Source organism: Corapipo altera, unplaced genomic scaffold (genome assembly GCF_003945725.1).
Source record: "Corapipo altera isolate COAL_440 unplaced genomic scaffold, ASM394572v1 0, whole genome shotgun sequence".
Lineage (NCBI taxonomy): Eukaryota > Metazoa > Chordata > Aves > Passeriformes > Pipridae > Corapipo > Corapipo altera.
The window spans coordinates 57,407,668-57,422,327 of NW_020884872.1; the positions used below are offsets into that span (position 1 = coordinate 57,407,668).

The 14,660-nt window shown below is 43.2% G+C and overlaps 1 protein-coding gene across 1 annotated transcript in view; it reads left to right on the forward strand.

The window, feature by feature from the left end:
• Nucleotides 1-477: 477 nt before the first annotated feature.
• LCP1 (lymphocyte cytosolic protein 1) overlaps nt 478-14,660 on the forward strand; it is a 49,963-nt gene continuing 35,780 nt past the window's right edge. The window contains exon 1 of the mRNA XM_027649103.1: nt 478-537. The gene's annotated coding sequence lies outside the window, so the exon portion shown is untranslated. The remainder of the gene's footprint in view (nt 538-14,660) is intronic.

The following is a 14,660-nucleotide window of genomic DNA, read 5'->3' on the forward strand; positions in this document are numbered from 1 at the left end:
ACAAATGTGGATAGAGCCTTCCCAAATCTTTGTTTGCGAAGCCCAGCCATGACACTGACATGGCAAGAAGACCAAAGTCAGGGTCTGAAGGCGGGAGAGTGGGAGTGGGAACCGATTCACAACAAACATATCATGAAGAGGGACAGTGGCAAAGAGAGACTTCAGATGTGAAGTCTGAAAGGAACCTGGATAAAGTTGTATTCTACTCTAACCATGGCCAAATATCAGGAACTTTCTGCTGCACAGTATCAAAACCACGTTAACGCTGCTGGGGAAGAACCATCTGTTCTGTGTTTCAGCTTAAAGCAGAACTCGTTACAGAGATACCCTTAAAATATGTATTTCATTGAGCAATACAGTGACTGTCCAGCGTACCACAAGACTCCCGGTGGAGGGGCGTGTCCTGGGGCGTGCCCACACGGGGACGGACGGGGCACAGGCGGCGGCGCCGGTGGGAGCGGGCGGAGGGGCTGCGGCAGCGGGAGCGCGCCCACCCCCCGCTGCCGGCATCGCCTGTTGCTGCGCCGCTCCTCGCTGGTAACTATTTCTCTGTAATTGTCATTGATAGGTGGAGGAAATGATGATGGTGGATTTATCATCATCATCATTATTACTGTTATTGTTGTTATTATTATCGTTATTGTTGCTATTATTATTTTCCACTCTGTGCTTACGGAAAAAAAAAAGATTAAAATCAAAGTCACAATTAAACGGATCCCCCGCCGCCCGCCAGGGAGGGCCCAGGGAGAGCGGACGCCAGGCGAGCGGTGACTGTCTCCGCTGCGGGACAGGGGGGAGCGATGCGGGAATCCCGGCAGCGAGCCTTCTCCCTGCGGGACCGAGGGGAGCCGTGCCAGAGTGCCGGCAGTGACCTTTCGCGGTGCAGGACCGGGGGAAGCAGTGTGGGAATCCCGGCGGTGACTCTTTCCGCTGCGGGGAGCGGTGCAGGAGTGCCGGCGGAGATCCAGTCGGGGATGGCACGGGGCGCGGGGTGCGGTGCGTGACTGAGAACGCGGGTGCGGAGCCGTGCTCGGGAAGCGAACAGGATCGGAGGGGTGGACGCGGTGCTCCCTGCTCCTGGTTTCAAGCTCTGCCCTGCCGCAGCAGTGCCGCTGGCTGTACTGGATGGGATAGCAGTTGTAAAGCTGGTGCTTCTTCGTGCAAACGGGGTCGAACTGCGCCAAACATCTTCAAATTAACCTCGGAAATATAATTACTTTGGGAAATAGGCCCGATACCGCAGTCCTGATTCGAACAAGCCCCGTTTGATCAAGTGTGATAGAAATCTTGTATGGATACAAAGTCTTTTGAGCATGACTTAGAAATATAGGATAGGGATTGGAGAGGGCGGGATACTGAAGTGGAGGCAGTTTTAGCATCTCTGATAGCTGAAAGTGTTCTCTTCAGGTTGCATTTAGGGACTGATGAGTAGTCTGCATCTGTGTTACATGAACACTAACCACCCAGAATAGTTTTCTCTGCTTAGCTGATACGTTTAGTCTTAGTATTTATTTTTAAATTGGTTTTTGTACACAGGATCCCACTAAAGACAACTTCTTTATAACTGTAATAGTTTTGCAAATTTCTGAAGGGCATTTCCTTTGCCTCACTATGGAAATGAAGAAGCTGGTTTGCATGTTGCAGATGACTCTGCTGTTTGTCTCCTGCCTGCAAGGTTAACGTTTCCCTACCAGGCTGGCAGCAATCAATTTCCCTCTCTTTTCTCTGCTTCTCCTCTTCCTTTGCATGTACTTCACTGCGTAAAGTGAGTGGAATAGGCTGAGGCAAAAATTTGGATGTCTTTCCTCAAAAAAAGCTGCGTAAATGAAATTAAAGGTATAGTCGCAACATGCATAATAGATGCCAGAGGGGAATTATTTATGTAACACACCGAAGCATTTACTTTTTTTTTTTATGTAATCATCATTCAAGAATCAATACTGTGTCTGAGTGATTTATTTTATCATTGGCTTTTGTGCTTAGCAGAGCGAGATTCAAAGCAAAATGTCACAGCAAACACATACATGTTACGTGTTTGCCACGTGGAACTGCAGCTCTCCCCCGTTAGGCTGTGAGTTCTTTTGGGCAGGACCACTGGTGTCACCATCTTTGTAATGGTTGTGTCTGCACCATGGTGCAGCCCCTCACTGCGTGGTGCTCAGGGCTGGCAGGACACCTTACTGCCCGTTCTAGCATCCCTTTCTGTGGGAGGTGGGATGGGGGTATTCATGCTTACCTTTGTGTTTGGAGTTAGGGTACAGTCAGGATGAACGTCCAAACCTGGGAGCCCAGACACACTCACGAGTCCCTTGGTCATATGTAGGCGTATGCAGTGAAGATGACACCCTGAGGAAGGCTAGGAGGATACCCATAGGATGCCAGAATCTCCCTGCTGAAATGTTTTGTATGTGTTCATGCCATTGGCAGCGAAATACTGGGTTGCAGAATTCCCTTGGAGATACATGTAGAATGTTATGACTGGCAGTAGGGATAATCCGACAAACCCTTGCCTAATTTTAAATTTTCCTTCACCAGAGCAGTGACTCGAGCAGGGTTATTAGTTTCACCAACATGCAGGAAGCCAAGCATTTGGTAGGTGGGACATTGGATCAGCCCAGGTACAGCAAATAATGGCCCTTGAGCTTGGGCTTGGCCAGGTCTGGGTTTGGGCTTGGGCTTGATCAGGTTTGGGTTTGGGCTCGGGCTCGGCCAAGTCCTGCCTGGTACCCACTGTCAGGGGCAGAAGAGGAATCCTTTCCTGCAGAGCTGACTCCTGGCTTTGCAGCTGTGTCTGAGTGTCTGTATGGGCCAGAGATAAGGGAGTATGTGGATCCCAGACTGAAAATTCTACTCATCGAATACAAGAGTGTGACTCAGGCTTCCTTTCCTGAGGAAGTTTTCCATTCTGTATTTTACAAGAAGGATGAAATTTTCCTCCTTGGTAATTATAGGTATTTCTGGCAAAACTTTTGCAAGCTGTAGTGGGATTGGTTTTTTTCTTTTTTTCAGGTGAGAGAAATAAGGTGGCCTTTGTGTTTGCAAGATCAAGGCCTGTCTTTTTTTGTTTCAGCATAAAAGACAATTACAGGAGCTGTGCTTAAAACTCACTCAAAGGGCTTGTGTGAGTTTTACCTGGTGGGAAAGGAGCCATTTTCCATTTTCTCTTCCAGACCCTTCCCACTGTGATGGCAGGGGCCATGAGGGCAGCTGGATGGAGTGACAAGACACATGGGAAAGTCTGTGGCCCACGTCCCCAGCAGTGTCTGCCACTGATCTCCATCAGAGATCTGTTTTGGGTTACTGGTGGGATGATGCTTCCCTTAGCTGCTTCCAAAATTATCAGTTCTATTCCTTTAACAATTGTTAAGATGCACTAATTGTGAGTGAGGAGGTCAGCAATAGTGGCAGTCCAATAATGGAGTATGCTATACATGTTATTTCTGAGTTAGAAAATAAGATGAAACTCAGATGAGACTTCCTTTACCACACTACCACATCATGCACTGCTTCCACACAGCTAATGCTTTCTCCCTCACATCCCATCATCATCTCTAGGACAGACCTGCAATTCCTGAATTTTCCCATGTGCAACTCACACTTCAGGTAGCCCTTGCTAAAGAATAAGCCCTCAGAAAACTCAGGCCCTTTGATCATCCATTCAAAATCAGAGAAAGGAGCAGTGAGGAACAGTGGACAGGGTTTTGTGGGAGCACATGATGGGAGATCAAAGGGAGAAAATCAGAGCCAAATGTCTTGCTCTTTGCATGCACATATGTAACCTCTACTACTACTAAATTACCAGAGTTATTTATTTATGTATGTATTTATATATTTTACAGATAACCTGCAGGTTTTTCTCAGGAAAAAACAATAATTTATCAGAAATTATAGTCTCTTCCTTGTTATTAGAGAATCCACGTTTCAGTTTTGAGTAATGGATGAAATAAGTACCACTTGTAACAGTATGGGTTACCAAACGGAATTAATTTCATGAAGAAGAAATGCTGCTAGTCCTCCTACTGATCTTTAGTATTGTCAACACAGGGAGCACACAACTGGAAGATTCACAAATTGGTAGTAGTATTATAAGTTGGACTTGAGGGATAGATTTCTAAATTGATCATGGACTCTGCAAAGAAAACATCTACTTCTTTTCTCTCAGTATTTTGCTTTTTTCAGACTCTCCCTGTGCTGCCTGTGAGCAGAGCCCCTGACTCAGACATCTCTCAAGAGCCCTGAAGTTGGTCCCACTGCCTGCAGGCTTAAAAGTTTGAGTTGGATCTTCAGTGTTAGGGAGGGGAATATTCCCCATGTAAATGTCTGCAGTCTGTAGGCTTCCTCATTTCCTTTCTCCTTTACCTAGTGACCTGAACCTTAGTATTTTCAGTGCACTCATTTCCTTCTCACAGGAAGACCACTAGTCCTTTTATTTCTTATGGGAAGAAAGCAGCCCACTTAATCTGCATTTTGAATAAGCTTGATTTGTTTTTTAATCTACTTTAGTCATATTTCATCTGTTTATATTGTGATCATCCTTATACTTCTTTTTCCTAGGATTTTACTCTGAATAAATACTTGACATATTTCCCTAGTTTAAAATTTGTGTAATTTTGTTAGTTTTCATTACTGAACGTTCAAATTTACTCTTCCTTTCCTGTTGTGATATTTTAGTGCTAGTAGACCTTTAACAGATTGTGAATGTATGCCCTTGACTACTACTGTTTCAGGAAGCCACCGAAGTTGTTTTGCAGGCTTTGTTCATTAAAGAAAATCTCAGAAGAAGGTCAACGCATTTCATTTTGCTCTTGCAAGCCCTTGTCCTGCAGAAAGTAGACTGTTTTAGCTGGGAACACTCATACGGATGAGCTAAGTAAGCATGCTTTTACATCAAGAAAGTTTCCTTTTTCATAGCATTGAATTTTAATGTAATCCACTAAATATGACATTTGGGTAGGTCAACTCCAGAGTTCCCATCCAACCAACATATACACAGTCTATTTAAACTGTGTAGCACAAGATGGAAAAGCATGGTTAAAACCGTAGTGTCAAAGTGTATTTGGGACAATGGTGCAGCAGTACGTGCCATTTACATCACACTTAAATCAGAAAGTCCAAAAGCTTCTGGAAGAGGAGGTCAGCATAGTTCTGGAAATGATTTTCCCAAAGATAAAGCACTGTAATTGCAGCAGTAAAAAAATATTTGTTTCAGAGAACTGGGGACTTTACAAAATGTTTTTGTTCCTCTAGACAGAAATAGCCATATTTCTTATCATAGTGGATTTTTTTTCCTCATTATAGGTCTTGTCACCACACTGTTTTGTTGCCTAATATTGAAATGAAAGCAGTTTTGTTAACTTTTTAGAAATGCTTGTTGCCACTTTGGGATTGAATTGCCTATCCCTCTCAGGGCAGAAAAATAAAGCAAAAAAAGTTTCATTGTCTTGTGTGTACTGGTAAAAGAGAGCCAGTGTACTGAGTAAGAGAGGAATTGAGTGGGAAAAAGTCCGAAAAAAAGCCAGGTACTGTCTTTTTTTTTTTTAATAGTTTTATATGGTCATTATGTTAATTAACAAGGAAACAAACCCCGGTGTCTGCTCTGAAGCAGAAGTTTCAAATGGAATCACTAAAAGCATACCTAAAAATAGTATCTTTAGAAGCAATTTCTTTGTTTCATGATTAATTGAAGAAACATGAGAACATTCTCTGATTTTTATACAGAAAAGTTCCTGAATGATTAACTTTAGGAAGTTGCTAATATAATTTTTCTTTTTCTTATGGGAAGAACTCCAGAGGTGAGATTTCAGTGTATCTTACAGACAAATGCTTCTTTACACTTACAAGAAAAGAAATAATTTATGCCATAAATCAAAATCTCTAACTATACATCTTTTACCCTACTTTTAAATTCAAAAGCATCTGTACCAACTGTCAACAAACTTTTCTAGCACTTTTGCTCTGTTATTTCCTATACAATTCTTGCTTCCCTGACATTCAGTAAAGAAGTTATTTTTCTCTTCTTGCCCTCCCCATGTGTTTGCTGCCTTTATGCACATGTGAGCACCATGATTTCACTCTTCAGTGTTTTCACCTGTGTATCCAGGTCAGAGTTTCCAAAGTAAAACTTAGATTTCAGATTATGCAGTTTAAGAAATCCAGACATTCTAGAATCTCAGATTTCACCTGATTCTGCTTGGAGTGAGAAAAAACAGCAGAGGAACACAAAATAAGCAGAAATAGCTTTAATTACATTTTCTGGCACAATGAGGTCATTTGCATGTTAGTGACTTGATCAGCTTGGCTTTAATGAGCAAAGTTAGTCAGAACTGCGATTTACACAGGAAGCATGAGCAGGGACACACAATGAGCAGTATCAGTGCATTTATTTTTGCCTATGAATTAAAATGAAATAATTTAGCGTTCTTAAAAAACACCCTTAGTTACTCCTAACAGCTCTTTTCTTGGACCCAGCTCATCAGGAGGGGCCTTTACTAACTGCTCTTTTGTAAGGCTAGGCAGAATAACTCCTAGCTTGGATAAGCTCCTCTTGCTTAAAAGGCCAAGAATCAGAGGAAAGCATCCCACTCACCAGGTACCCAAAGCCAAATTTCTTGTCAAGGTGGCTGTAAAGAAATCATCTCTGAGTGTGGGAACAGGCTCCCCTTTGCCTGGTGGGGGATACCTAAGGTGCCATCAACTGATAAGCCTGGGGGCATGTTACAACCCGCCCCAGGAAAAAGGGGGCAGAGGGGGTAACCCAGGTTTTATCAATAATTCCTTTGGGGTGGATTAAAGTGAAACGACACTAAATAATCGGTGTTTGAAAACATATATTGACAAGATTTATTCTAACAATTCTGTATTAACAGGCATGCTAGCAGTTTGAGTGCTGTCATATAACAATGTGACACAGAGATAACCTTTGGGGAGGGAAAGAAAATGCATAGGGGAGAGAAAGGCAGGATAAGAGCAAGGGAGAGTAAGGGAAAGAAAAGCTGAGAGTGGACAGATGTATATAGTCACCGCCCACGGGGTCCAGCGATGCTTCCATGTCTGTCAGTTGAAGTGGTGGCCTTGATCTGCTGGGGGTGAAGGGGGGAAGCCCCCATACTCTAAGAAGTTATGAGTTATTATATCACGGGTCATGCCTCGAGCCTCCAACATCTCCTGGGTCTGTGCTGAGTTTTTTTTTGTGTCTCGCCCGGTTCCCGCCTTTAGGGAGGGAGGGGCCTGATTGCTCATCAGATGTATCAACAGTCAAAAGCCTGCGAGCTCGAGCTCGGCTTCTTGCCTTTTCAGGGCTTCACACCTTCAGCACTGGAGGGAGGGAGGGGCCCGACTGCTCATCAGAGGTATCATGCAAGTCAAAAGCCTGCAAAAGTCTCCTAGAATGCATAAATCATTAACCATTTCAGTCTCTGACAGGGCATCTGCTGCCTACGAAGTGGTGCAGTAATAACATAGAATCACTTGGATAGATGATGCCAGGGGACAACGGGGAAGAAAAAGAAACACCATGCTACTCCCTTCCTGATGAGGTGTGGTTGTCAGCCACTGAAGGTCTCCCATGATCATGAAGAGTGCATCTCAGAATTTCATCAACCATAAAATCTTTAAAGAGAAGTTGTCTTCAAATATGTGTGTCAGTAGGAAGCCTGATGTTTGCAAAAGTTGTTGGGTTTGGGTAGTATTGAACGTGTTGTCAGTATGCATAGGGCATTTGGGCCAAAAAAATAAAAAAAGTCCTCCAAGAGAAAATATTATTTTGCACATTTTGCTTCTTGACAATTGTAAATATTTAACACAATGGGGCAGTAATCAGTTTCTTTATTCTTATATTGCAAACACAGTTCTTGTATTGTCTGTTTGCCTCAAAAAGAGATCACTAGGTCATAAAAGACATACCAAAGGAGAGATACTTCCCAGAAAATGAGAAAGAGATTTGTAGTCAATCAGAGAGGGAAAATGTCCTTACCAGAGATCCTTCAGATCCACCTCCAATCTCCTGTAAGTAACAGGTTAACTGGCACTTTTTTACATCCGGTTTCTAGTATCAGAAGGAAACAAAATATTTGTTAGTATTAATAAATTTTTTAAAAACAAATAACACCCTTGCCCTTCCTTCTTTTCATTTTGGGTATTCATTCTGTTAGAAAGGCAATGCAGTCTTAATGCTGTGATATACCAGTGAGTCCCAGTAATTTTGTGTGAATGTTACACACATAGGTGAGAAAACAATTTTTCAAGCATATTCAAAAACAGCCCTTAGATAAGGACTGGTGTTTTACACTGGTTTTCACATAACCACTGTTGGCAGCCCCTGCTGCAAAGCTGTAAATGCCCAACTTGCAGTTCTTATTTGCATCCCAACGTCCAGTCTTCATCAACATCTACTTTCAGAATTACATGTCCGACATAGACAAGCAGAAGGTCAGAAGAGGAACAACCATCCAATGATTAGATCACTATTTGAGACTGTGGGAGAGCTCTTTCAGACAAATATGTTATATATATGTCCTTTTTCTTTTTTTTTTTTAAAAAAAGAGAAGTAGAATACATTAGTCAGCAGCAGCTTGGTTGTGCTAGACTTCTTTAAATAGACTCAATTATTTCTCAGAATCACAGAATTTCTGCAGTACTCTGCCTTCATTGTCTCCATGCACAGAGTTAAATGGGTTTATGCAACCAATGGTAACCAAAAATCCTAGTAGCTGCAAGAGAGGTATCCCCTTAGGCTGTGACCACCATGTATCTGTCATGTATTTATCCTCTTATTCCTCTCAGAGACTTTCTTGCTGTGGGATTTGAGGGCACTCTTGTGTTGGCCCAGGTGCACAGAATCCATGCAATGGTGTTGTCACAGAAATTATGGACAGACTCATGGAATGGTTTGGGTTGGAAGGGACATTTAAAGATCATCTAGTTCCAACGCCCCTGCCACAGAAAGGGCCACCGTCCACTAGACCGGGTTGCTCAAAGCGCCATTCAAACTGCTCTTGAACGCTTCCAGGAGTGGGGCATCCACAACTGCTCTGGGCAACCTGTTGCAGTGCCTGACCACCCTCACAGTAATTACTTTCTTCCTAATATCTAATCTAAACGTGTCATCTTTCAGCTTAAAGCATGCCCTTATGAAAATTTTTTGGCTCTCCTGTAGGCCCCTTTAGATACTGGAAGGCTGTTAGAAGGTCTCCCTGGAGCCTTCTCTTCTCCAGGCTGAACAACTCCAACTCTCTCAATCTGTCTTAGTAGGAGAGGTGCTTCAGCCCTCTGATCATCTTCATTACCCTCCTCCGGATTTGTTCCTGCAGGTTCATGTCCTTATATTGGGGTCCCAGCTCCAAAGCTGGATGCAGCACTCCAGGTGGGGTCTCATAACAGCAGAGTAGAGGGGGAACATCACCTCCATCAACACTTCTTTTGATGCATGCCAAAATAATACAGCCTTTGCTTAAATTCTGACATTTTTCAGGGGCAGGTAGGAAGACCTGCTGAAAATATGTCCTTCAGTAAAAGTTGTGGTTTGAGAATGCAATGTGTGCCAGGAAGGAAGGGAGACCACAAAGTTTTGTGAGGGGGATGCAGAGCAGCTAGTCCATGGGATCTTAGGAAATATACAGTAATTTCTTTCTCATTCATAAGTCAACATCTCTTGCACTCATTGCTGGAACAAACCCTTAGGCATAGAGTAACAATAGCATCCTGGTTTATATGCCAGCTGTCCTCATGTGCCATGGCCAGAAATGCACTTGTCAAAGGTGTCCCTGGGCTTTAAGCAGAAAAAGCCCACAGTGCTGAAATCTCACAGAAAGGGAAGTGCACTTACTTTTAAAATGAAAGTTAAGAGCTCTTCAGCAATGGAGGAAACAGAGATTACAACATACAGCTGAAACTACTGTGGAAATGTAAACAGGATGAACTAAATCTACTACAAAGGCAGTTGTGAACCCTTGTTTAAATATGATTTTCAAGCCAGATTCTGCATGGTGCAGTTGAGAGTGCATTGCAGTATTTGTGTGCTGCACAGGAGCATGGTGGATCTTACTTCTCTGAGAAAGGAACCAAGAGAAGACTGGTTTGTAGGGGATTGTTGCAGGCCATCAGAGCCACCCCACAGTTTTTCTTCCTCCTCCTGATGCAGTTGCAGGAGCAGCTCACGTGCATACGACGGAGGGGAACCAGGCCAATTGGTGGGATTTTGTTCAGCGTGAGATCTTTGCCTGGCTCTTCTATAGTTTGTCTGCCCAGTGTTTCTGACAGCTAAAAATGGGTATTTCATTACACACTACTCAGTCATGTAATATATAGTGCTATGAAGAGCTGAAGAACATATTTAGTCAAACCTGAAACTTAGATACTTTCCACAGTAATACTTAGAAAAGGATTTAGAGTTACTGTCATGTCAGACACTCATTGCTGCTCATGTGAAGCCCATAACTCACCGTGTGGGAAAAGACATAGAAATGCCTGAAGCATTAAATGAGCAAAAGCAAGTTTAAGCAGCAGGCAGACTGCTCCTGCCACTCTGACACTGAACCCTCTTTCCCTTGAGCTATTTGATGATTTGTGCTAATTTTTTATTTCAGTCTCATTTCACTTCTCCTGTGTGCCTGAACTTCAGCCCTGGTTAGCAAAGAGGATTGAAAAAAAAACCTGATGATGCTCCTTTCTTCTCCCCCACCTTTGCAACTTTCTGAATTATGGTGGTAGAGCAAACCATCTTTCTGTCTGTCTCTTATGTCTGGTTTCTCTTACTTCTCTCTCTGTTGTCTGTCAGAGTGCAAGACCTTTGGGGAAACTTACTTTCTTCTCCTCTGTCTTTCTTCAATTCCTGGAACCACAGTGCCTGGAGGGTCCAGAAACTTTTGTAGAAGCCAGACTTAGGAAAAAAGAAGACACAAAGATGTGAAGGAAAAAAGGCTGAACATCCAGGAGCATTCTGGGAAAAAAAAATTCTTGGCTACATTACACATTCCTCTATGCAAACTTGATGTGCCGGAGAGGATGGTTTCTGGCCAGCACTTCACGGTAACTGAGGCCATTTCCATCCTTGAGCAGCAGCACAGCTTAGTGTACCTGGTCCCAAGTTTTGGGATGGACTCCATAGCCAGTCTGTACATATTGCCCATGGCAGCGCTTGCCAGGCGCTTCAGTGGAAACATGCCCAGCAGAATGAGACTGGCAGCCCCTGGGTGGATGTGTAGGTACTCTTGCCTGTGGAGATCTACAGAGTTCTCCTTTTCAAGAACAGTCATTTAGGGGCTCTATTGGGTCCTCTGACATTTGAAAACACACCTGCTGACTTTGCCTCATTAGCTTTCAGTGTGCATTGACTACAGCAGCACAGAAAATGGAGCAGAGAAGTGAGGATGCAGGAACAAGAAACTCCTCTGCTTGTCTGTGGATGTGCTCTGCCTGTTCCCTAGCAGTGCAGGCAGCTCCTGTATGATACCCACAGGTAGCAACACAAGCAGCATCTGTGTGAGCAAACTCATGCCACCTGATAAGCATCTGGCACTTCGCTGTCAGTACTGGCTTTCAAGTGGTGGATCTTCCATCCCTCTGTGCTCCCTCAAAAATCTTTCACTTTTAGCAGCGAGCAAAATTAAAGTCTGGTTTTTTTCTTTTACAGCAAATGCCTTCCATGGGATTTTCTAACTTAACTACTTTTCCAATATCAAGGGTCTTCCTGGCTATATTTTAGCCAGCTGCTAAATACATTGTTTGCTAAAACTTGTTCAGGCTGCCTCAAACTTTTGCTCATGTGTGTCTTGGCACTGTTACTGTCAAAGCCCAGATACTGCTTTATAGAGACTTCAAGAATAGTAACATGCCTTTGCGTGAATACCCTTCAGTTGCCTTGTAGGGTGTATTGACATATCTTCTGGCCTTATCTCAGCTGAGCTTCCAAGAACTATCAATGCCAACCAGTAGGAGAGGAAGGTGTTTGACCAGGAAGATGAAAAAAAAGAAAACAAAAGGCAAGGAAAAACCTGGTTTTGCTTACTTGAGATAAGCAATGCTGATACTGAAAACATGAAGGAAGGATAACTGGGTTTTTGTGGGGTCAACTGTAACCCATGTTTGTGATTCCTAACAGCAGAGAGGGGCAGAAATGTCTCCCCCTTACCAAGCTTTCTCCTCTCATATTTATTAGTTTATATGTGTCATGGAAGAGATTAATCCCAAATGCAAGCTCTGCCTCAGAAGAAAGAATTTCTTGGATTTGTTTGGGAAAAGCCTGACTCAGATCATAGAATCACAGAACCCATTAGGTTGGAAAAGACTCAGATTAAGTCCAATAGTAAAACAAGCACTGTCAAGTTCACCACTAAACCACGTCACAAAGCACCACATCTACACATTTTAAATACCTCCAGGGATGGTGTCTCAAACACTTCCCTGAGCAGCCTGTTCCTGTGCTTGATAACCCTTTGGTGGTAGAAATTTTGCCTAACATCCAATCTAAACCTCCCCTGGCACAACCTGAGGTCATTTCCACTTGTTACTTCGGAGAAGAGATTGACCCTAATCTGGCTACAACCTCCTTTCAGGTAGCTGTAGAGAGATACCTCCTGTGTTTGATCTCTATACTAATGTCTACACCAAAGAAAACCCATGCAATTTGTTTTTTGTTTTCCTACAGCTTCAGTTGATGCAGGACATGTTCCTTCTGAGTGAAAGGCTGACACCCACCACAAGGCACAGACAACCTAGTGCTGGCTTTCATCCTTCACTTGCAGGAAGGTGACAGGTCCCCCTGAAGCAGTTCCAGACGCAGGACTGGCTCTGCAACTACAACCATGGCAAGGCTGGAAACCACCTCTCCCTCACTGTGGCAGTGTGGGGGGAAATATTTTTTTTCAGATATGCTGTAGAAACTCAGCAAGTTCCTCCTGGGGGATGCAAACTTCCCCTCCTGACAGGGAACTACTAACTGCTTGTAAGGGTTTCTGAGGAGCAGTTTCTGTGCAAAATTTTGGCCCATTGGTCTCCAGGCTTGGAAAATGCACAAGAGAGGCTGCAAAACAGAAGTGGGGATTTTGAGCTGAATACCTGTAGATATATTATGAAGAGCACTGGCTTCAATGCTTAAGAGCAAGCAAGCAGAAACTGCTAAGGTAGGACTAAGGGAGTGAGGAAATTACAAGAGGTAGATGGAGAAGGAAGAAAAAGAAGAAAATGTGCAAAGGGAAAATGAGACAATAAAGGGAAGCATGCCAAACAAAGAGGAAGAGATAAAAGGATACAGATTTTAAAAAATCTGAGTGGAAAAATAAAAGAAAACAGCTAAAAGCAGAGCAGACAGCCTACTAAAATTTCCAACATTTAAAATCAAAACACAATGATAGAGTATTTAAAAAGGCACATATGCAAGTGAGCCTATGTGCACACAACATTTTGTTCAGTCCTACAGGTATTTGTGTGCAAATTTTCCTCTGTATCCAAAGGAAATTGAATTATTCTTTTCTTGGCAAAAAGCTGCCTGTTTTTCAGGAGAGCAGTTTCATTTATAATAGCTTTTTTTTTTCCTGCCGTGGTTTGCGGCAGAAGACAAGTACTTGAAATTCTGTCAGTGGACGGGCAGTGCCTGGGCTCTCAGCAGAACAGCTCTATCTTTGCCCCTGGGCGTGCTGCGGAGCCCTGTGCCCATGCAGCAGCCGGGGAGGGGCCTGGAGAAGCCTGTTTTTCTACCGTGTCAAAGCCACCTACTGTTCATTCACCAAAATCCGAGTGAGATTGAGGCTGAAAGTGTATGAGAAAGTTGATTAATCATGAGGCAGCTCCTGCCAGATCCATATTCTCGCAAATCAGTACTTTGTTTCCTCCCAGTTTTGCGACAATAAGTGACATATAAGTATAACTAAAAAGAAAAGGTTTTTTTTCCATCCATTTATCCATGCTTTTTACTACTGTAAGCCTCTGCCCAGCTGACCCACCAAAGTCATGTTTTGATACTTTTCCTTCCATCCCAAAGATGAAGTATTTCCTGAAAGAAATACAGGACAACTAGGAAACACATTCTGGGCTCAGTCAGGGTGTAACCAAGACTCTGGTTTTTTGGGAGTTCAAAAAAACTCCAGAAACAGGATAGCCAGTATTGTTGCAACTGCCTCTGTGAATGACACTTCTAGACCCGTATCTGTCTGGTAACAGGCTTTTCAGCTAGGGGAGTCACTGCCATTCTCTGCTGGAGATGTATGATTTGCATGCTTTCCTGGGAGAGCCAGGGACGTGCGCCCTTCTCCTATTGTAGTACCCAGATCTGGGGGTTAACAGTGGCCAGGCTTCTCCAACTTCTTCTTGTCACTTTCCCACCAAGTAAAACCTAAGATTAGCTCATGCACTGTCATTAATATTTCACTAGTACTCCCCATTGCAGCAAATGGATGGTTTTGATCAATAATTCATGGCTGGGTGTAGCCTATTAAATTCAAAGTGGGGTGTACACTTTCCTGTTATTTATTTATCATTGCTTTCATTTTACAGGGTTTTTTTTTCTCACTGTTATTTCATTTTTCACTTGCTTAAATGCCTCTCCTTCAAAGTTCAGACTGCTTGCAGGAAATTAATCTTGTTTCTTCTGACTTTTAAATAAGGCTAAGCTCTCTGTGAGGGCCTGAGATTGAGCCATAAGGAAAACTTCCAGACCCACTCAGTCA